Source organism: Ceratotherium simum, chromosome 10, assembly GCF_057802395.1.
Source record: "Ceratotherium simum simum isolate JZ-2026a chromosome 10, ASM5780239v1, whole genome shotgun sequence".
Taxonomy (NCBI): domain Eukaryota; kingdom Metazoa; phylum Chordata; class Mammalia; order Perissodactyla; family Rhinocerotidae; genus Ceratotherium; species Ceratotherium simum.
Window position 1 is genome coordinate 49,917,149 of NC_141909.1, and position 24,317 is coordinate 49,941,465.

Genomic DNA, 24,317 nt, shown 5'->3' on the forward strand with positions numbered 1-24,317 from the left:
GCCCTCATGAGCTTTGTGGGTGTTTTTTTGTATTTTTTATTTCAGCTTTATTTAGGTATAACTGACATGTAAAATTGGAAGATATTTAAAGTGTACATTGTGGTGATTTAATAGATGTATACATTATGAAAGGACCCTCCCTCCTACCATCTGGTTAGTTAACACATCCATCACCTCACACATTTATCTTTCTTTTTCTTTTGATGAGAACATTTGCATTCTCCTCTTAGCAAATTTCAGTTATACAATACAGCTTATCAACTGTAGTCACCAAGTTTTACATTAGATCTCAGACCTTATTCATCTTATAACTGAAAGTTTGTACCCCTTTACCAAATTCTCCTTGATTCCCCCCATCCCCCAGCTCCTGGCAACCATGTTTCTACTCTGTTTCTCTGAGTTTGACTTTGTTTGTTTGTTTGTTTTAGATTCCACATCTAAGAGACACCAGACAGTATATGTCTTTCTCTGGCTTATGAGCTTTCGAAAGAGTGCCAAGAAAGTATTTGTCTCTTTAGTTCTGAAAGACTATGAGAGTTACAGGCATTGTTTCCAATGTTGCCTTGCCCTTCAACCTACAACCCTACTCACCTTCAGTGTCTGATAGGTGTCTTTATAGGAAGATCAGCGACTTCTTGTTTAAGGCCCCCATTCCACCAAGGTATTTCTTTCCTTAGCATTGCTATACTTGGGAAGATTTTGCTCTTCATTTCAGAAATTTCAGCCTAGTATTCATCCTACCCAAAATTCCTGATAAACTATTATTTTTCTTAAGGATGATTCTGTTTTTTGAAACAAGAATTATGTTTTCCTATTTTGTTAAATAAGAAAAGCATGTTATATCTAAATGTGAATTGCACATAGTCTTCTTTTTAATGTAATTTTCAATTCTATAAAAACATTAAAAATATGATAACAAAGATGAAGAATGCCTTTGTTAGACTCATCAGTAGATTGGACATAACTGAGGAAATAATCAGTGAACTTGAAGATAGTCAATAGAAATTATCCAAACTGAAAATAACTGAAAAAACACAAAAATCAAAAGGAGTAGGGTCAAAAAAAAGACAAAAAATCAGAGTATAGCATCCAAGGGCTGTGGGGCAATTTCTGATGGACTAGAGTATGTGTAATTGGAATCCCAGAAGAGGAGTAGAGAAAGAATGAGGTAGAAGAATATTTTAAAAGATAATAGGTAAGAATTTTTAAAAAAAAATAAAAGATATTAAATCATAGATCCAAAAAGCTCAGCAAACACAAGAGAAGATGAATAATAATGGTAATAATAATAACTACAACTACCGCAGCAACAACACAACTAGAAAAAACATAATTTACACAAGAAAGCATGAAGATGCAGAGACCATCTTGAGGACCATTAGAGGGGAAAAAACACATTACCAATAGACAAACAAAAATAACAATTGAAGCAGACTTGTCATTAGTAAATGGTGTTGAGAGACGATTCTCCATACATCTTTCACATTTCTTTACTTCTGATCAAAGGCATTAACAACTTTTGATCTCGACAATTTCTTCAACAAGGTTTGTATAGTAGATAGCTCTGGAAAATAGAGAAAGTGACTGTCTCAATAACAGAGTACAGATTTGTTTGTTTTCAGGATAGTAAAGATAATGTAGTCCCTCTGGGCAAAGGTGGGCAGGTTTGCTAACAGTCCCCTTATAACCATATTACCATCTCAATAGATGAGAGTTTCTAACATAAATGATTGTTCTGGATTATAGTGATGGTTGCCCAACTCCAAAAATTACTAAAACTTGTTCCACATACATAATAAAATTAAATATTACATCTGTAGTATAAAAACCCTTTTGTGTCTCAATCCCAAGCCTGGTCCCCAATCTCTTTGACGGGCTGGCTCTCAACCCTAATTTTGCTTTCTCTAACTCTGTAAGTCTCCTAAAAGCTCACTCATTTTCCCATTGTCACATCTGCTTTTTTCACAGCAGCAAGCATTTCTAGAGGAAAAGGAGTACTGTGCGTTCCACTTACTTACCTAGATTTTCTTCTTCCTTTGGGTTATATTCCTGTTTTTCTTCATTATTTTGACAAATCTTCAATGCTTTCACTCTATATGTTTTCTTTTTATTATTTTTTAATATATTTTCAGATTTTCTAATGGTTGTCAATAAGAGATTTGGTTTATACAATCAGATCAAACAGTACTCAAGTGGAATCCAAGCATTCATCTTTTCTTTCTGTTAAGGTGTCACTTGATGAACGGAAATCTCTTATTTTAATGTACTAGTTAAAGTTATCAATTTTCTTCCTTCGCCATTGTCTATCCTTTCGCCAGTTCCAAACATACATAATTTCTGTATTAGAAAGATAATTTCCTGCGAATATCTTCCAGAATATTCTCCAGAATTCCAGGAGAGTCTTTCTATCTTAGTATTTATTTATCAAGTTTCTTGGCTATTCTTGGCCTTTGCATTTCTCTACAAATTATAGACTCAGCTTGCTAATTACCACAAAGGAAAAAAGATAACTTGAATTTTTTATTGAAATTGTCTCTTAAAATATTACAGATAGTGTTCCAGGATAAGGTCCCAACTTTTTTTCATTTTTGTATTTATAAGATATTTAGGAAGAGAACAGTGTTCGCTCTATAGATTATTTACCAGGAGGAGCTTTCTGGTCAGTATAATGACAGCCAGTTCTAGGATGTCAATCTCCTGGGGAATAATGCCGGTATCACTTAGATGTTGACATGTTCTGCTGAGCCAGCTCATTACTAGGCTAGCTAAGGTGGGAGATTATTAGAGCCAGTAGGCTTATCAGAGTTGAAGGATTTTTCATTTTTCCAGTTTATTGGAACATCCTGTGGTTGTGAATTCATCTTTCAAATATTTGAGGGAGTTATCCCATATTTACGACTTTTCTCTCTTTGTTGTGCTCATCACAGCAATCACTGGGCATGGATGAAAGTATAGGATGTGTTTCTGGTTCACCTTTAAACTGATAGTATAGCCCCTTGGAGATCCAGCTGAATATGTAGATGATATCATCCAGACTCTTCCGTTTTGAATGGGTCCCAAATTTTGATTTATATCTTTCTTTGTCCTGCAAGGTTGTAAAAATTCTCAGTTTTTGGTGGATTTACAAATGCTGTCAGGACAAAAAGTATCATTTGAGTTCTGTTCTCCTCTCTGGGTTCTTTTTTTTTTTCCTTAATATTTGATTGGGAAATTTCTCATTTTCTTAATCATATTAAGAATATTTTAGAAAATATTCTATAGCAATTTTATGCATTGTATTTTCTGTGAAAGAGTTGGTTCTGGGCCGGCCCGGTTGCTTAGGGGTTAAGCGCACACGCTCCGCTACTGGCGGCCCGGGGTTCGGATCCCAGGGGCGCACCAACGCACCGCTTCTCCGGCCATGCTGAGGCCGCCTCCCACATACAGCAACTAGAAGGATGTGCAACTATGACGTACAACTATCTACTGGGGCTTTGGGGAAAAAAAAAGGAGGAGGACTGACAATAGATGTTAGCTCAGAGCCGGTCTCCCTCAGCGAAAAGAAAAGAAAAAAAAGAGGAAGATTAGCATGGATGTTAGCTCAGGGCTGATCTTCCTCACAAAAAAAAAAAAAAAAAAGAGTTGGTTCAAATAGTCCAGCCTGTCATATTCCAGAAACAGAAGTCTCTGTATGCTCCTTTTATCTGGATTACTAACAGTGCTTAGCACAATGTCTTTCTACCTTAGGTACTTGATAAGCACCTACTGAATGAATCAAAGAGTGTTTCTCCTCTTCTTTTCTTGATTCTATTATGGGCAAAATTCCTCTCTATTTCCTCATGGTGTATGTCTGTGTACAGAAGCAACTCATGTTACAGCAGAGGTGTGGCTTGGTTGTTGGTGTAAGTGATGTGATGCTGCCTTAGAGTTAGTATTTAACTTGCTTATATGAAAACATTATTAATGACTAATAAAACAGCCAGACTTTATTAAAATTCAGTAGTGGGATATGAATTAACAGGAAAGAAGAGTTATATTTTTCAGGCAGTTTCTCATTTCCCATAAGAAATAATTCTACACTGCTACTGAAGATGTAATATATTAAGCAGAGGTATGAGGGTTTCAGTAGCACTTAAGCAATGAAAACAAAACATTTCTGTTGATCACTGACAATAAAATATAACTAGCCTAATTCAGAAAAAAATATATATATATATCTTTTTAAGGAAAAATTTGCTAAAACGACTCTGTAATTATGTGAAAAAATTATTTTGCAAAAGCTTTCCCTTAATTATGTCTACATCTGATAGAGATGAAGAAAATAAACAAAAGGGAATTAGAAGGCACACAAGTATGTTTAGTATTTGCCTATTCACACCTGGCAGATCAAATGATTTAAGTAATAATTTAATCCTAATATCCAACAAATGTCTATAAAATCTAAGAGAGTTCTTATTTGTAGAAAAGAAAGAATTCATATCTTGGGATGAACTCTGTTGCAGACACACAATTTGAAGTTGACCTTCAAGTCAAACATGCATTTATCCTCATTATGCAAATAAAATAAATATAGACTAAATAATTTAACATAATAGAGTTCTAATGTATTTGAATGTGTTTTGAAAAATTTATTGTTTTATTTGGAAAAAACGGATAGGATGACAACCTGTGTTATAAGAAAACTAGTTAGAGTATATTATTTGTGTTCTAATGGATTAGTGACAAAATTCACAAGTAAAGTCTATATAAAAAATTCATTTACAGAAGCCCACGAATTATTTCAAAAGAAGAGGAAAATTTGTCAATTAAATAATAAACATAAATTTCTTATCACTAAAATTGCTTGTTATGTTAAGTAGTCCTTTTTTTAAATAATTAAATGGAAAATACTTCATATTTGAGCCAAGCTTCTGTGGTGAGTCAGCAAATAAACTAGGTCATGTTCTATTATTTATGTTTCACCATACAGAATGAGAGCCCAGGTGAAAATAGAAAAGCTACAAAAACATATCAAGTCAGGTCCAACCTAAAATATAAATGGAATCTGAACTTGCCCCCACAAGATTTTTAATAAAAGATTATAAATAATAATGAAATAGTTCTTTGCATCATCTAAATATCAAAACAAAGTTACTACTTTATTATGTGTGTTCACTCTTAGTATTTCCGAGTAAACAGATACAGCAACAGTTAGACGGGCAAATCTTCCCAAGTTGCCTTTAAAAGCAAAATAATTACAGGAATAAAGGAAAATTACACTGAAAACACACTTGGTTAGAGACTTTCCTTGATGAATTTGATATTGACATATCTCCAGAAACTATTTAAATATTCTGTTGGTATTCAAGAGGAGAACTTTTGAAGCGTTGGCCCTTGTGACAGATGTTTGCAGAAAGCACTTTCATTTTCAATTTAGGCTTATTCCCCAGAAGTAAGAGACTATGAACCCTTTCTCTCAAAATAGGAATGAATCCTCTAGCCCCTGAAGTAAGGAAGAGTCTTAATTGAGGTGTATTATATCATAAGCTGTCAAATTACCGTGAAAAATGTATTATTGTTTATTAAATACTTAAAACATATATTACTATCATACTCTATGATTCAATTATGGTCATTTATATTTCACACCTGAAAGTTATTTATGGTTAAAAATACTTTATGGTTAGAAATGATGTACTATTAGAGAACCCTGTTCATGACACCTGAGCTAGTTAAGTTTACCTTAACTCCATTATAAACCTAAGCATTTATATATATGTACTAGTAATGAGATCGACTATTTCATATTAACCTACTTTTTACTGAAAAATCAATATTTACTCATCATCTACTCTGGGTCCTTCTATTTATATTTCCTTATTACGATTTACTAGTAGGCTTAGATATATCATGCATATTACCTGTCACTACAGGTATTTGTCAATGTTTCCTAAGAATATTCTCAGATTTTTGTACTAGCAAAGTTTACATCACAGGAATTACAGCTGACCATCACTGTGGTCTAAAATGCCATCCCAACTGTTTGGAACAAGGTGAAGAAAAATATCCCAGGTTTTAAGTTTCCCAAATTATACACAACAGTGAAATACAAATTTTAACATAAAATTTCAACCATTCATACAGAATTTCTTTAGCAATTATTCTTGACCATGCTATATCATGATATATATGCTCTTTAAATGTAGTCGGAAATTTACTCATGGACTTACTCAGCAATGAACCATGCATCATAACTTCAAGGGCTATAAAAACAGTCTTATGAATCAGTTTTAGAGAGGTAAAAGTGGAAAAGGAAACACTCGAGAATTGAAGAGCCATTCTCCCACACAAAAACCAAATAATATATATAATAACCTTAAACAGTATAAACAAAATCAACAATTTGCTCACTATTGATTATGAAAACACACACACTCACTCATGTATGCATGTGCACACATGCACACACACACCCCACCATGGTTATTATTGGTTGCCGTCATGCTGAACATACTTTGTTTTTGTTTTATTTTGTTTTGTTTTGTTTTTGTGTGAGGAAGATTAGCCCTGAGGTAACATCTGTTGCCAATCCTCCTCTTTTTTTTGTTAAGGAAGATTGGCCCTGGGCTAACATCCGTGCCCATCTTCCTCTACTTTATATAGGACACCACCACAGCATGGCTTGACAAGTGGTGCCTCAGTGTGCACCCGGGATCCAAACCTCTGAACCTGCGAACCCCGAGCCGCTGCAGCGGAGTGTGAACACTTAACCACTATGCCACTGGGCTGACCCCTGAACATACTTTTTTAAAGTTTATTTTGAGTATCTTTTTCACTTATCTGAAAGACTGAGCTTTAAGGTGTGAAACTGGGTACTCTGTTTTGTTTTGTTTTGATTCCCATGCGTTGGCATTGAGTTTAGACATTTGGTGCAGAGCCTTCCTATTTGTTATATTTACATATTTCTAGTTTTTTTTTTTTTTTAGGAGAGTGTTTGTACAGTATTATATTTCTTCATATTCTTAGAAACAATTTTGCATTTCCATATATCAATAATCTTTGCATAGTTAAATAAAACAATCAGTTTCTATTTAGCCAATGTTGTCATTACATCAGAATTCATTACTAATTAGGACAATTAAAGGTAGGCCTCCAGAAATTCAATATCCTGAGTTTTATGTAACCTTGCAATTATAAGCCAATTTCTAATGAATACAACCTGGTGGAAAATCAAGTTGCTTTGTACACATATGCCAAACAAATATTAGGAAAGGAAATGACCAAATATTCAGGAGAGGGAAGCTCAATTCTACTGATAGAAAGACAAGATGACAGTACCCAGCAAGGTGATAATAGAGCCAGAGAGCTAGCTAGAAACATCCGCATGCACTCACTCAGATAGCAATGAACCATGCATCATAACTTCAAGGATTGTACAAATATAGTCTTTGAATCAATTTTTTGAGGAGTAAAAATTAAAAAAGAAACACTCTAGAGCTGTAACCATGGGCGATTAACAATCAGAGTGTCATTGCAGATGTTTCTGTAAATTGGCTCATGGGACTGAACAACAGTAGGGAAGTATTCTTCACTGGGGGATTATTTTATGAGCTGCCAGACTTGAGAAAAGGTTTAATGTCCTCCACTTCTCTTCCAAACCCTTTGTTATTCTTCCAAGACCAATCTCCTTGATAAAATTATGCAACACTGAATAATCAAACTTTCAAGCAGAGATTATATATGTATATTTCATGTATATAATTACTATAATATACATGGATTATACATAATGTATATTACTATGTAGAAATATACATAGACTGGTAGAGGACATATGCTTAACTGTACTTCCTTTTGAAGTGGTACATTCTTAGCTTAGGTTTAAAACGTGATTTATCCCTTTAGGAAACAGTAGCATGAAATAGAGTTCTATTTAGGATATGGAGCCACAACAATAACTAATGGAAAAATGTCAGTGATCAGTTTTAATAAATAATTACAGACAGTTTTCAAATATAGTTGTAGCAATTTACACTCTCACCAGTTCTGTGTGACTTCCCTCAACTCCACATCTCACCAAAAGTTGATACTGTTAATCTTTTTAATTTTAGCCATTCTATACGTATGCAGTCTGATTACATTTCAGTTTTATCTTGCATTTCTCTGATTATAAATGATTACAAGTTTTCCAACAACTTGCTAGGATTTTTAAATTAACATCTCAATGAATTTATAGATTAATTTGGAGACTATATCTTTAAAATATTGAGACTTCTGATCTATAAATGTGGTATATTCTTCTATGGTTTGTGCCTTGTATAATTTATTTCATTAACTTTTCTATTTTTGAGGAGAATAATTGAACATAATTATGAAATTTAATATTTCATATATGATATTTTGCATGCAATTAGAAACTCTATTATTTATTTCATTGCATATCCTGTTTGTTGCTAATATATAGAAAACAATTTTTTAACAATGGAAGATTCTTTTTTAAAAAAACACGGTCTCTCAACATTTCAACTGTTGGTAGGAATCAAATACAAAATATCTGTATTTTTATTTTTTTAAGTCTTTTAAATTTTTATTGAAGTATAGTTGACATACAATATTGTATTAGTTTCAGCTGTGATTCAACATTTATATACATTAGGGAATGTTCACCCTGATAAGACTGGTAACCATCTGTCACCATACAAAGTTTTTACAATATTGTTGACTATATTCCTTATGCCATACATTACATTCCCATGACATTTATTTTATGACTGGAAGTTTGCACCTCTTACTCCCTTTTACTTATTTTGCCCTTTCCCCCATCCTCCTCCCCTGTGGCAGCCACTGATTTGTTCCCTGCATCTATGAGTCTGTTTCTGTTTTGTTTTGTTTGTTCATTTGTTTTGTTTTTTTAGATTTCACATATAAGTGAAATTGTACAGTAATTTGTCTTTCTCTGTCTGACTTATTTCACTTAGTATTATACTCTCTAGATCCATCCATGTGCTTGCAAATGGCAAGATTTCATTCTTTTATATGGCTGAATAATATTCCATTGTAAATATATATACACCACAATTTTTTTGTTCATTCATGCATCTGTGGGCACTTAGATTGTATCCGCATCTGGGCTATTATAAATAATGCTGCAATGAACAGAGGGGTGCACATATCTTTTTGAATTAGTATTTTTGTTTTCTTCTGATAAATACCCAGAAGTGGAATTGCTGGATCATATGGTAGTTCTATTTTTAGTTTTTTGAGGAGCCTCCATACTGTTTTCCATGGTGGTTGTACTAATTTACATTTCCTCCAATGGTGCACAAGGGTTCTCTTTTCTCCACATCCTTACCAACACTTGTTATTTGTTGTCTTTTTTGGTAACTGGCATTCTGACAGGAGTGAGGTGGTTTTGATTTGCATTTCCTTGATGATTAGTGATGTTGAGCATCTTTTCATGTGTCCGTTGGCCATTTGTATGCCTTCTTTGGAAAGATGTCTACTCAGGTCCTCTGCCCATTTTTTAATCAGATTCTTTGTTTTTTTGACATTGAGTTGTACGAGTTCTTTATATATTTTGGATATTAACCCCTTATTAGATATATCATTTGTAAATATGTCCTTTCATTCAGTAGATGGCCTTTTCTTTTTCTTGATGGTTTCCTTCACAGTGAAAAAGTTTTTGGTTTGATATAGTCCTATTTGTTTATTTTTGCTTTTGTTGCCTTTCCCCAAGAAGACAAATTCAAAAAAATATTGCTAAAACCAATGTCAAAGAGTTGACTGTCTACATTTTCTTCTAGGAGTCTTATGGTTGCAAGTCTTACATTTAAGTCTTTAATCCATTTTGTATTTATTTTTGTATATGATAGAAAAAAGTGATCTAGTTTCATTCTTTTGCATATATCTATCCAATTTTCCCAACACCATTTATTGAAAAGACTATCTTTCCTCACTGTATATTCTTGCCTCTTTTGTCATAGACTAATTGCCCATATATGCGTGGGTTTATTTCTGGGCTCTCTATTCTGTTCCATTGATCTATGTGTCTATTTTTGTGCCAGTATCTTACTATTTTTATTATAGTTTTGTAGCATAGTTTGAAATCAGGGACTGTGATACCTCCAGCTTTGTTCACCTTCCTCAAGATTGCTTTGGCTATTTGGGGTTTTGTGATTCCCTACAAATTTCAGGATTCTTTGTTCTAGTTTTGTGAAATATGCCATTGGTATTTTACTAGAGATTGCATTGAATCTGTAGATTGCTTTAAGTTGTATGGTCATTTTAACAATATTAATTCTTCCAATCCATGAGCACAGTATATCTTTCCATTTATTTGTGGCATCTTCAATTTCTCAATTTTGTTTATCTTTTCAAAGAATCAGCTCTTAGTTTCGTTGATCTTTCTGTTGTTTTTTTAGTCTCCGTTTATTTCTGCTCTGATCTTTATTATCTCCTTCCTTCTACCAACTTTGGACTTTGTTTCTTTTTCTTTTTTTAGTTCTTTTAGGTATAGGGTTAGATTGTTTATTTGAGATTTTTCTTGATTCTTGAGATGGGCCTACATTGCTATAAACTTCCCTCTTAGGACTGCTTTTGCTGCGTCCCATAGATTTTGGAGCATTATGTTTCTGTTTTCATTTGTCTCAAGGTATTTTTTGATTTCTTTTCTGATTTCTTCATTGACCCCTTGGTTGTGTATAGCATTTTTTTAGCCTCTATGTGTTTGTGTTTTTTCCAGTTTTCTTCTTGTAATTGGTTTCTAGTTTCATACTGTTGCTGTTGGAAAAGATATTTGATATGATTGCAATCTTCTTAAATTTGTTGAGACTTGTTTAGTCGCCAAACAAAAAACATTTGTATTTTTAAAGTAGCATATATTTAATTATATCAATCCCAGCAACCTCATACAATAAGATACACATGAAGAAGAATCATGGTCATAGCATTTCTTTTATTTTTTGTGAGGAAGATCAGCCCTGAGCTAACATTCATGCCAATTCTCCTCTTTTTGCTGAGGAAGACTGGCCCTGAGCTAACATCTATTGCCAATCCTCTGCCTTTTTTTCCCTTTTTCTCCCCAAAGCCCCAGTAGACAGTTGTATGTTATAGTTGCACATCCTTCTAGTTGCTGTATGTGGGACGCTGCCACAGCATGACCAGACAAGTGGTGCATTGGTGCGCACCTGGGATCCAAACCCAGGCTGCCAGTAGCGGAGCATGCGCACTTAACCGCTAAGGCACAGGGCTGGCCCCTATCCTCTTTTGTTTCTGATTTAATTTATTTGTGTCTTCTCTGTTATTTTCTGAGTCTAGCTAAGGGTTTGTCAATTTTGTTGATGTTTTCAATATGTCAACCCTTAGTTTTATTGATTTCTTTCTATTGTTTTTCTATTCTTTATTTCATTTATTTCTGCTCTAATCTTCATTATTTCACACTTCTGCTAACTCTGAGCTTAGTTCATTCTTCTTTTTCTAGTTCTTTGAGGTTTAAAGTTAGATTATTTGAGATTTTCTTTTTTAATGTAGATGCTTACCACTATAAACGTCCCTCTTAGAATTTCTTTTGTTGCTTCCTGTAAGTTTTGGTATGTTATATTTTCATTTTTGTTTGTCTCAGAATATTTTCTAATTTCTTATTTGATTTCCTCATTATCCATCTTTTATTCTGGAGTGTTATTTAATTTCTAAATATTTGACAATTTTCTAGTTTTCCTTCTTCTATTGATTACCAGTTTCATTCCATTATGGTCAGAAAACATACTTGGTATGAATTAAATCTCTATAAATTTGTTAAGACTCATTTTGTGATCTAACATGTGATCTATAATGGAAAATGTTCCATGTGAACTTGAGCTTGAGAAGAATGTGTATTTTTTCATTTTCTGTCTGTCTTTTACCTTTTTTGTCCCTCTTTTCCTCTCTCGCTGTCTTCCTTTATGTCTCATTGATTTTTGTAGTGACATGCTTTGATTCCATTCTCATTTTCATTTGTGTGTCTTCTATATGTATTTCTTTGTCATTACTATGGGGCTTACATAAAACTTCATACATATATATGTATAAAATCTGCTTTAAGTTGATAACAACTAACTTCACTTATATACAAAAGCTTTGCTCTTTTACATCTAGCCCATACTTTATTTTACTGATGTCACAAATTACATCTTTTTATATTGTGTATCCATTAACATTTTATAGTTATGGTTATTTTACTTTTATAATATATGTATAATATGTTATGTTTATACAAGTAATGAGTATACATATTCATACTTTTGTCTTTTAATTTCTATACCAGTATTAAAAGTGATTTATACATCACCATTATAATATTATAGTATTCTATATTTGTCTATATGCTTACCTGTACCAGCAAGCTTCATACTTTCATGTTCTCAAGTTGCTATCTACTGTCCCTTTGTTGCAAATTGAAGGACTCTTTAGCATTTCTTGTAAGGTGAATCTTGTGGTGATTAATTGCTTCAGCATTTGTTTTTCTGAAAAAGACTTTATTTCTTGTTCATTTTTGAAATACAGTTTTGCCAGATACAGTATCCTTGGTTGGCAATGTTTTTCTTTTCTTTCAGCACTTTGAATATATTATCTCACACTCTTCTGGCCTGCAAGGTTTCCACTGAGAAATCAAGTGATTGTCTTATGGGGGCTCCCTTGGATGTGATGAGTCTCTTTTCTCTTGCTATTTTCAAAATTTTCCCTTTGCCTTTGAATTTTAACAATTTGATTATAATGTGTATCTAATATTATTATAAAGCAGGAAGCTCTCTATCACTCATAGAACTGGAACAGCTGGAATCAATAAAAGGAATCCACCTGTGCAAGCTAAGCAGGGTCAAGGCTGCCACCAGCTTGTACTCATTACCGCCAGTTTGCTGCTTGCTGGGTGTGGAGTCGACTTTGCTCTCATGGAAATGCACTTACTTCTGAAATAATTCATCTTTATATTTTATATCCATTAAACTTGGCTTCCTCATCTGGTCCTAGAAGGAGAGCTACCTTATCTCCTTCATGGCTTCTGAGTTAGAGGCAGGGACATCACTAAAACCACTGACATGTTGTATGCCTAGACCAGAGGAGTGCTACCTAGCAATGCCTCTGAGGCCTCCCCAACCACGGGGAGCAAGAGGGAGCCACAGCTACTGCTAGAGCCAAGCTGGTTGGCTCTCACAGCACCAGCTGGCTTCAGGGGACCAAGATCAGTACCCAAATTGATTTTTCATATCCGGCAATCTTGCTAAACTCACTTGTTAAATATATATATAACATATTTTTAGACTGCTTTTAGATTGTAAAGAATAGATAATATTATCTGTGAATAACGCTAGTTTTATTTCTTTCTTTCCAATTCTTACTCACACTTTACCTTATTGCACTAAGACCTCTAGGAAATTATTAAATGGACATGAAAATAGCAAGATCTTTGTCTTGTTCCTGATAAAAGAACAAAATCTTCTAAATTTTACCATTAGGTGTAACGATTACTACAAATGTTTTGCAGACTCCATTTATCAGAATATGAAACTGCCCTTCTATTCTTGATTTCTAAGTGTTTAATTACACATAGATGCTCAATTTTAGCAAATATTTGTTCTGCATCTATTGAGATCATAATATAATGTCTCCTTTATTTTCTCAATGGAGTGATTTTTTTGAACTTGTATTTTGTAATAAAATTGATTTATTGTGCTTCATTATCTTTTTTATATATTGCTTGATTACATTTAGGAGTTTTTAATCTGTGTTTACCAGATAGGCCTGTAATTTTCCTTTATTTAATATTCCTTTTAGGTTATGGTACCTGTACGAGTCAGGGTTCTTCAGACAAAAAGAACCAATAGGATGTATGTATATATACATATATATTCATTATATTTTTATGTATATATATATATTTAATGTAAATATATATGTATATATAATATTCACATATATTTATTATATGGAGAGACACAATAAATAAAAGAGATTTATTATATGGAAGTGGCTCAAGCAAATATGGAGGCTGGCACATCCCAAGATCTGCAGGGTGAATGGGAAAGCTGGAGACCCAGGAGAACCTGTAGTTTAATTCTAGCCAGCATTTCTAGTCTGAGTCTAAAGACCTGAGAACCAGAAGGCTGATGATATAGTTCGAGTTCGAAGGCTGGCAGGCTTGAGACCCAAGAAGAGCTGATGTTTCCGTTCTAGTCTGAAGGCAAGAAAAAGTTGATGTCCCATTTGAAGGCCATCAGGCAGGAAGAAATCTCTTACTTGTTATATTTTCCTTTTAAATGTTTCTTCTTAAATGTAACTTCAACAATAAAGCCATAAGGGACTGATGTTTTTCCTATGGGAAAATATTTTACAATTGATTGATTTATTCAGTTTATAGGTTAGTTCAGATGTTTTCTTGTGTCAGTTTTGGCAAGTTTATTTTTCCAGGAATTTGTTCACTTCACTTAAGGCCTCAAGGTAATTTTAAAAAACTATGTTATCCTCTTATGCACTTTTAACAGCATTAGGATTGCTGGTGATGTCACTTTTTTATATTTAATGTAGGCAGTTTGTACCTGCACTATTTTTTCCTTGACGAGCTTGCCAGCTATTTATCAGTTATTTCAAGAATTTTAACTACTGAACTTTCAGTTTCAAGATTTTTTTATACTTATTATTATTTGTTTGTTCTTGCATTTCATACATTTTCACAATTTTTTACAATTTTTTTTCTGAATTTGTTTCTTTGATTTTGATAATAGCCTGATTAGCTTTCCGTTGGTTATTATTTCCTAATATAATTTTGCCTTTTGTAAGTCATAGGATCTTGCACATTTAAATTTTCCTTATGTAACACTCCATAACACGTTATTAATGTATTGTGTAGTCAATATTCATTTATATTTACTTAGAGATTTAACCAGTTTTTACTCTTCAGTCTGTATCTCTGAGCTTCCATCTGCAATCATTTTCTCTCTGCCTAAAGAAAACCATTCAGTATTTCCTTAATTCAATCATGTTATCACAATCTTTGTTTGAAACTGTCTCTATTTCATATTTAATAACTGGATGTAGAATCCTAGATTGGTATTCTCTTATTCAGCACTTTAAAAATATCCCATGATTACTTGGCTCTCATTGTTTCTATTGAGAAGTCACATGTTAGACTTATTACTTATATGGAGGTAATCTATTATTTTCTTCTTGCTGCTTTGAGATATTTCTCTTTGATGATGTATGTCAGTAGTCTTATTATGAGATTCAGAATTATTTTCTTTGTGGTTTTCCTGCTGAAAGTTCATAGTGCTTGTAAAATGGTGGCAGGAAGACTTTATGTTTTAGAGTATTCTCAGCAATCATTTTTTTGTTTGTTTTTTGGTGAGAAAATTTCACTCTGAGCTAACATCTGTTGCCAATCTTCTCTTTTTTTTGCTTGAGGAAGATTAGCCCTGAGCTAACATCTGTTCCAATCCTCCTCTATTTGATATCTGGTTCGCCACCACAGCATGGCTTGACGAGTGATATAGATCAGCGCCTGGGATCCGAACCTGCAAAGCCGGGCCACTGAAGGAGAGTGCGCCAGACTTAACCACTATGCCATGGGGCCAGCCCCCCCAGCAATCAGTTTTTGAAATATTGATCCTGTTATTTTTTTCCTTTTATCCTTATGAAGCTCCACTGGTGAAAACTTAGAATTAATTTTACTCATTATCTCTTCAGTTGTATCTCATCTGCTGTTAACCCAGGTTTGTTAAGGACTGCTATTCTTAATTTCATTTATTTTATAATTATGTTATTATTTTGAAATTTAAAATTTACTCTCTGGGTCTACCTTGTGGTTTCTAAACATTGGCTGAATTTTTCAGATTTTATTTTATTTAGTTCAACAATAAACATAAATACTTTATAATCTCTTATAATTCCAAGATCTAGAGTCCAATTAGTCAGTTTTTATTTTTCTCATACAATGCTGTGTTACACATTGAATGTGTACCAATAATTGCTTGCGAAAAACTTTGGAGATAATTTGTGACTTAGGTGTACTTATATTATTCCAGAGATGTTTTCTGTATGTTTCTGGAAAGAGGAAAGAGGAAGTAACCGTCCTGGCCATACTCTAAACAGGGTATGGGATGATTTGATGCTTGATTTCACTTCCTGTGAAGGGTAGTCATATTGGGTTTACCATTACTCCTGTACCAAAGCCCTTGGACTTTATCATCCAAAATATTAGGGTTTATCAAACCCTTTTCTTTTGGTTATTGAAGTCTAATTTTTATCCCTTTAGCACCATGAGTCTGCCAAACCTTCCACTCACTTATTCCTCTCTCTGCAATCTCATCTGGACTTAGAGACATATTTATGTCAAAAGTAGTATAAAGCCACTCTTGGTGTTCTTATTTCCCTGAATCTTGACCCATATTTTAAAATTTCTTGTTAGTTCTAAAATTCTACAAGATATTTTATTAATATTATATCCAGCTTTCTTTTTTTTATATAAGAGGTTAGGTCCAATTTGCCTAATTTGCTTTTAACACAAACATATTCAGCAACATATAGTTTAAAGAATTTATTCACTATTAGATACTCAATTTATAATATTTTCACTTTCTTAGTCATGGTGCAGAGTTGAAAACACTGGCCCTAAGCTTCTTCCCTCTTATTCTTCCTGATACATCCTTGAGAAGCATATGTTCACCCTGCATCTGGCAATGAAGTCCAGAAAGAGAAAAGTAAGAACATATGGTGAAATCAGAGTGTGGTTTAACCATTTGTCGTCACTCTTTTCCTGGCTTGTATTTGGTGTTATGGGCTCTGCATGGTCACATATTAGTCCATTCCCCAGGAACCATACCTCATACCACATCCCCCACACAGCCCAGGTAAATCATTATAAGGCTCTTAGAGGATTAGAGAGAGGGTCTGGATAACTTTGACAGCATTTTCCAACAACATAGAATCTCAGCCCCAAGAAACTCAGCTATTACAGAATCAGACGGTGACAGGGGTATTCAGAGTTCAATTTTGAGCATGCTGAGTTGAGGTGCTTCTTGGACATCACAGATGTTCAGAAGGTCATTGAATAGCTGGTTCAAAAACAAAACAAAGTCCGAGGTTGCAATAAGTACTTCAGAATCGTCAGCTCAAATGTTGCAATATAAGCTACGCTAGTGGATATGGACACTCATCTGGGGGGAAGTAGAAAGAGAAAGGTGTTGAAGATAGACTATCGAAGCACACTAATATTTAAGAGATTCTGTGAGAAAAAAATGAGCCAGCAAGATAAGTGAGTAAGAATGGCCCTGATGGCAAGAGGGTAGAAAGAAGAGTGTGATCTCTTAGAAAAAGGAAAATGCTAGTAGTTCAAGAAGAGGTGTGGGGTCTGTTTCATCAAATGCTCTAGAAATGTGTGCCAATGATTATAGACCTCTTCTGCGATAGAAAGGGCTTGATGAAGTGAGATTAGTGGAAACATTGTGGTGAAAGCCTCAATGAAGCTCATCTACATCAAGGCCCAAGCAAAATAAAAATGATGAAGCAAATCTATATCCTGATAGAAAAATTAGTTTTTCCTCAGAAAAATTAAGTATATTACTAGAAATCACTTTTGAAGGTAAAATAAGGCATAGACACCCTTGTGCATACATTTTTTTACCTAGCCCAGACTCTGGAGAAAAATCATAACTAACTCGAATCATACAGGTAATTTATAAATGTAAGAAATTCATCTGTTCAGAGGACAGTTCTCAGTAACAAATTGCATTTCTGTTAGGAAATTGTAGAATTCATTGATGATTTTAATATTTTCTAAAGTTGAAAAGTATACCTATAAAGAAAAAATCTTATTAACTAGTAAAATCTTTCCAGTTGGAATATTTCTTAATCAGGACATAGTTTATAATAGTGATAGATAATGATTTAGAAGAAAACGTGATGTCTTACGATGTGTTCTGTGATGGTGTGATATTTTTAACACTAAAAAGTCATTTATTACAGGGATATACTGCTGGTGTGGAAAGGCAAAAATGAAAAAAATAGTGAATATAATATAAATATACAAGTACAATTTTGTATGCTTATGTAACTCAGCAGATGATAGTTTGACAGATAAATTGATATAATCAAATATATTCGTTTCTTACATAGATGTAAGTGGCTCCTAAATGTAAGTGATGTAAAATTATTATTTTTAAATGGCAACTTTCAGAAACATCTTTGAAACTGCTATGCATTTTAACACATCAAATATAGGAAAAATACACTTTATTGGTTGTTTAGAAAATAGATGAGAAAGAGACAGATGACTTGAATCACAACTGAAAAAATCAATCTCTGAAATGTAAAGGGTTTTTAAACTATTATTTGAACAACTCATGATTAATTATATGAAAAAAATTATAAGAATTTTTATCTTATCAACATTACTGGTAATCTTAAAAATGGTGAACTGATTGTGGATAGCCAACCATTGTTTTGATGTTCATTGTCATAGGTTAATTTTATCTCTTTCATCTCAAATATCAGGAACCCAATTTGATTCCAGGGTCATGTGAGGTCAAATTTAGTTTAGGAGGAGCAGCGTAAAACAATGACAACAATATATTTTCTCAAAAAGAACAATATTGATTTTAAACACGGATCTATTCATATTGTTTGATTATTGTGACAATTTTAAAGGTTAAAAGTAAAATATGAAATGTTGATATAAGACATGAAAACTTGGAATACAGAGTAATTTAGTAATATAATTTCTCATGATTGATTTGTTTTTCATCATTGTGTCTTTCTTGCTTGTAAAGCTGATTTAAACTCTGTGACTGTGTTTTAGATTCTTAACTCTATCTTCTTTTCCTTGGGTCAAGATAACAGAGTAACACACAAGCCTCCCAAAGCCCTACTATAGCAATAGTAAGAAAGACTGGTACCAAAATCATGCATAGAGGAAGACTCACATAGGAAGAAGGCCCTTGAGGTTTGCAGATCCATAGATAGATTTAGGACTTAGAAATCCCAGGTGCTGAGTGAAAGCAGTGTTGAGTAGATCAGAAAGCAAAAATTAAATTAAAATCTATCTATGAAGAGTAGATCACCCTGACAACACTCCTTCCTTCACTCCCCTTGCACCCAGACATGCAGACAATAGCAACCATAGCTCCCATATCTGTAGTCTGGCAATAACTATCCTCCACTATACAAGTTTGTTCCTCACTCTATCAATCTAAATTAAAAATTCCAAAAAGGCCAATAAACATACAAAGAACTCATAAGCAACTTTTCAAGGGTAGTAGACTTAAATTTGAACAGTAAACAAGGATCACTAGTGTAGTGAACATTTTTTCAGTCATTTTTGTTTTCCAGGAATTAAACTCTTTCTATGAGAATCATTGTTCTCTCTCTCTCTCTCTCTCTCTCTCCCGCCCTCATCAGTGACAGTTTAGGTGATTGCTGGGTCAATTTCCTGACACAAATGTGTCAGAAGTTACAGTACAATTGAAATCCCGGAGCATCTCATTTTTGGAGGCACTATTTTTGAAATCTTAGCCTAGACTGTAGGTCCACAGCCCTCAACAATATTTTGGGTTACTCAGTGTTTAATGAACTGTTTATTTGTTTAATAACACAGAATAGGCTTTGGTTATTTACAGATAAGATCATTTACTAATACATAAATTGATAACTGGATTAATTATGGGCAAGAAACCTTTAGGAACCTTATAGGAAGTTGATATTTGTTATATGGTCTGTTTGTGGCTGAAGGCAGAGAACATTCAGGTTGGATTAAGACATGGGATTCTGGCAGCCCATGACATTCAGTGGAAAAACAGCTAATTAAATTATTACCTGTGGTCACCTAGAATGAAGTGTCTATTAATGACAAGGCTTTGAGAGATTGAGTCACCTCTCAAAAAGAACAGAATGAAGGGCATGAGGAATTCAATGCTCTAGGGTGGGCTGGTTGCTTTTAATTTTGCTGGACAGCTGAAAGAAAATGCACAAGAAGCTCAAGGTTCTAAATTCTCAGCTCAAACCCCAGACGGACAACCAAGGATTTTCAGCATCTCTCATTTCTTTTTGCCTCTGGGCTGAGACAGATGAAAATCAAGCTAAAACCTTGATCCTAAGGGTTTTCAATTTATGTAGGTTGAATTAACAATCTGACAATGCATCAAATGTGACAGAGCTTTGATAGGGAAAGAATAAAACACTGAATGCAGGTATAAGGACATATTGAGAGATTTGGATGTCTTAAAATACACCAAATATCCAGACTCCAAATCAACCTTTATTTCCAACTGAGATATTACCTCTTCCTGTCCTACTCAAAAATCTTAAAATTATTTCACCAAAGCAGTTTCTTCCAAAGAGAATTCAATCCTTCCCATATTCCATACTCAACAGATCTCTCATTGTATTCAGACCTATAACTAAAATCAGATTCCAGCAGATGCATGAAATTACATATTAAAAATACAGGAGAAAAAAGCTTAAATTAAAAACAAATGCAGCTGGGGCTGGCCCTGTGGCTTAGCGGCTAAGTGCGTGTGCTCCACTACTGGCGGCCCAGGGTTCGGATTCCTGGCGCGCACCGACAAACCGCTTCTCTGGCCATGCTGAGGCGGCGTCCCACATACAGCAACTAGAAGGATATGCAACTATACCATATAACTATCTACTGGGGCTTTGGGGAGAAAAAGGAGGAGGATTGGCAATAGATGTTAGCTCAGGGTCGGTCTTCCTCAGCAAAAAGAGGAGGATTGGCATGGATGTTAGCTCAGGGCTGATCTTTCTCACACACACAAAAAAGAATGCAGGATTTTGCTAATATATATAATATATTAAATATTATAATAATGAATAGATAACAAATAATAATAAAACATATAACAAAATAATATATTAAATTATTTATATTTTTAAAATATATATTTATATATTTTCCAGTTTTTAATATATATATTTATTTTGCTGGGCCTTGATGTAGATGAGTTACACCGAGGCCTTTAGTACAATGATTGACTATTCTCACTTCATTGAGCCCTTTCTATCGCAGAAGAGGTCTAGGTGTGTATAATCATTGACACACATTTCTAGAGCACTTGATAAAACACATCTCTCACCTCTTCTTGAACTACTATCACTCTCCTTTTTCCAAGATATCACACTCTTCTTTCTACCCTCTTGCTATCAGGGCCATTCTTATTCACTTATCTTGCTGGCTCATTTTTTTCTCACAGAATCTCTTAAATATTAGTGTGCTTCAATATTCTGTCTTCAACACCTTTCTCCTTCTATTTACCCCTAGATGAGTGTTCATATTCACTAGCATAGCTTATATTACAACATAGAAATCTCTGCCCCAAGAAACTCAGCTATTGCAGAGTCAGATGGTTACAGGGGTATTCAGAGTTCAATTTTGAGCATGTTGAGTTGAGGTGTTACTTGGACATCACAGTGAAGATTTTCCGTAGGTCATTGAATAGCTGGTTCAAAAACAAAACAAAGTCTGAGGTTGCAATAAGTACTTTTTTTGTTGTTTCCTCTGAATGTTTCCCATCATGGAAAAGAGCCATTATTGATTTGAAATTATCAGTATACATACCATATTTTAGTTAGCATGACACTAAGCAAATTTACTGATTGTGTTATTTAATATCATGATCTAACCCACAATAATGCTTATGATCAAAAAATGATTTTTAAAGTTAAATATATAAGGTTTAAATGTAAAGCTATAAAGATGAGTGTTATTGCTCACGGGATTCACCAGTCTTAACACGTACTCCATCTTTCAGAAGCAGCTGCCCTAGAGTACATTGGAATTAATATAAAAAACATATTTAATTTTCCAACTAGATGACCACAACTTGCAAGCTTTATTTCTAAGCCTAAAAAATAGCAACTGACTAATATAATGTATCATTTTTCTTCCCAGATTGAATACATGGGTCCAGAGGGAAGGAAATGGGAACAGAAAAGGTGACTCTCACTATCACACCCATGACCTACTTGAGAATGTATGATCTACTCCTTGTGATCCAAGACTCTGCTTGTTCACTGGTCTTATAACAAAAGAATGATTAGGTACATGAGGTAATACAACAGGGTTTCCTTTGCACTGAAGTCATTTTAAGCTACACATGCCTCTGGATAAATAGGTCAAAAATGAATTACTGTCTAATAATTAATCCTTACTCTAAAGGGAAAAATATAGTCCCTGATAAACAATAGGAGAAAAAAGGAGTCTGGATAAAGTTTTACGATTCTCTGGGACCATCTAGTACTGCTAAATACAATAGTAACATTTAATTAAATCTAACATCCATCTCATGCAGGCAGGATCAAAAAACTCAGTAATGAAGATTTGGAATAACCTACCAGATAAAATATTCTGTGGTGCTGTCTGAGAGCAAAGGAAACATGGAAGAGATAAAGGAGTAAAGCAGTTGAAAATACCATCCATGGCCTTGTGATCAGCTAAAGCTAAAGAAATAAGGATACAATGACAACTTCATCCTTCTTTCAACATTTAAAACTCCTTAGTTGATAACTTTAAATACCATTCAAATATTTTTGATTTCCAAATGTACTTCCTAAATACAGAATGTCACTATTTAGATATATAATAATCTTATGCTTAAGTACTCAAACCCACAGTAAATGGCAACTACACGCTTCCAGTTACTCGGGCCAAAAATCTTGGGAACGTAACTCCTCTTTCTCATACCCTATGACCAATCTTTCAAAAAATTCTGTGGGATCCAGCTTTAAAATATACATAGAATGATATTATTTCTTACTAACTCCTTTGTTACCATTGACAAAGATTCTTTCCTTGCCCAAACTCTAGGCAGGCTCTTCTGAGCTCTACTAGGCCCCATCCTTGAGAGGGATATAGGCTCATGTCCCTCAAGAGCCCAGTTCTAGCCAGAATCCTGCTAAGTCAGTTTAACCAGAATCCCCCATCAATATCTGAACACTCTTTATATATGGTTGGGTTCCTCATCCTCCACTATCCCCTGGGTGATGTCTGATTACCCTGACCTGCTTCAGCAAGAATCCTGTTTGATGGGTTTAGCCAGAATCCTTCCTTCACGTGATGTCTCCTCTTAGTAATTTTCTCTCCACTGAACCGCACTTTGCTTCTTGGCTATAAATTCCCGCTTTTCCCTGTTTTATTCATAGTTGAGCCCAGTCTATCACCCCTACTATAAGACCCCATTGTAGTAGCCCCCCCTGAATAAAATCTGCCTTACCATTCTTTAATAAGTCTCTTGAATATTGTGTTCTTTAACATCAGCCAGGTCCATTCCACCATCTACAATTGCTGAGATAATCACAAACTTCCAGATTGGTCTCCCAGATTGGCTGTTACCTCGTTAGAGTCTTTTCTCAAAATAGCAGTGGTGTATTCCTTTCAAAAGTTAAGCCAGGTATGTTATTACTCTGCTTAAAATTCTCCATGGGGGGCCAGCCCAGTGGCATAGTGATTAAGTTCACGCACTCCGCTTCGGCGGTCTGGGGTTTGCAGGTTAAGATCCCTGGTGCAGACCTACACACTGCTCATCAAGCCATGGTGCATCAGTGTCCCACATACAAAATAGAGGAAGGTTGGCAACAGATATTAGCTCAGGGCCAATCTTCCTCACTAAAAAACAAACAAACAAAAACAAAACACAACTCTCCGTGGGCTTACTCTTAAACACAGAATTAAATACAAGGTCATCTAGGTTTTCAGGCAAAAACCTGGACCAATATTTCTCCACTATCTGGCCTTCTTTTTACCAATCTGATCTTTTCTTCTATGACTTTCTTCCTTTCTCATTCACTTACAGAAATATTGGTCACCTTTTAGAATCAATCTGTTTTCAAATTCTCATTGGTTCCCCTGTGGTTAGAAGTAAGAAGGTTATTGTCTATCTTCCATTCCAAATATTTTTTCACCTACTGAAGGCTAGAAGGGAAAAATTAGTGTAACAGGATTAAGTATTTTTTCCATATCAACTCAACGTTTTTTGTTAAATATATATTGCAACCCACTTTAAATATAAACACACACACATATAGATTAAAAGTAAAGGCATGGAGAAAAATATACCATGCAAACACTAATCAAAAGAAAGCAGGAGTAGCTGTATTAATTTCAGACAGACTAGACTTCAAAGCAAAGAAAGTTATCAGAAATAAAGAAAGGTATTATACAGCAATCAAAGGATCAATTCTCCAAGAAGATGTAACAATCTTTACTGTGTGTGTGTCTAATAACAGAATGCCAAACTACATGAGGCAAAAATTAATAGAACTACAAGATGAAATAGATGAATCCACTGTCATAGTTGGAGACTTCAACACCCCTCTATCCAAAA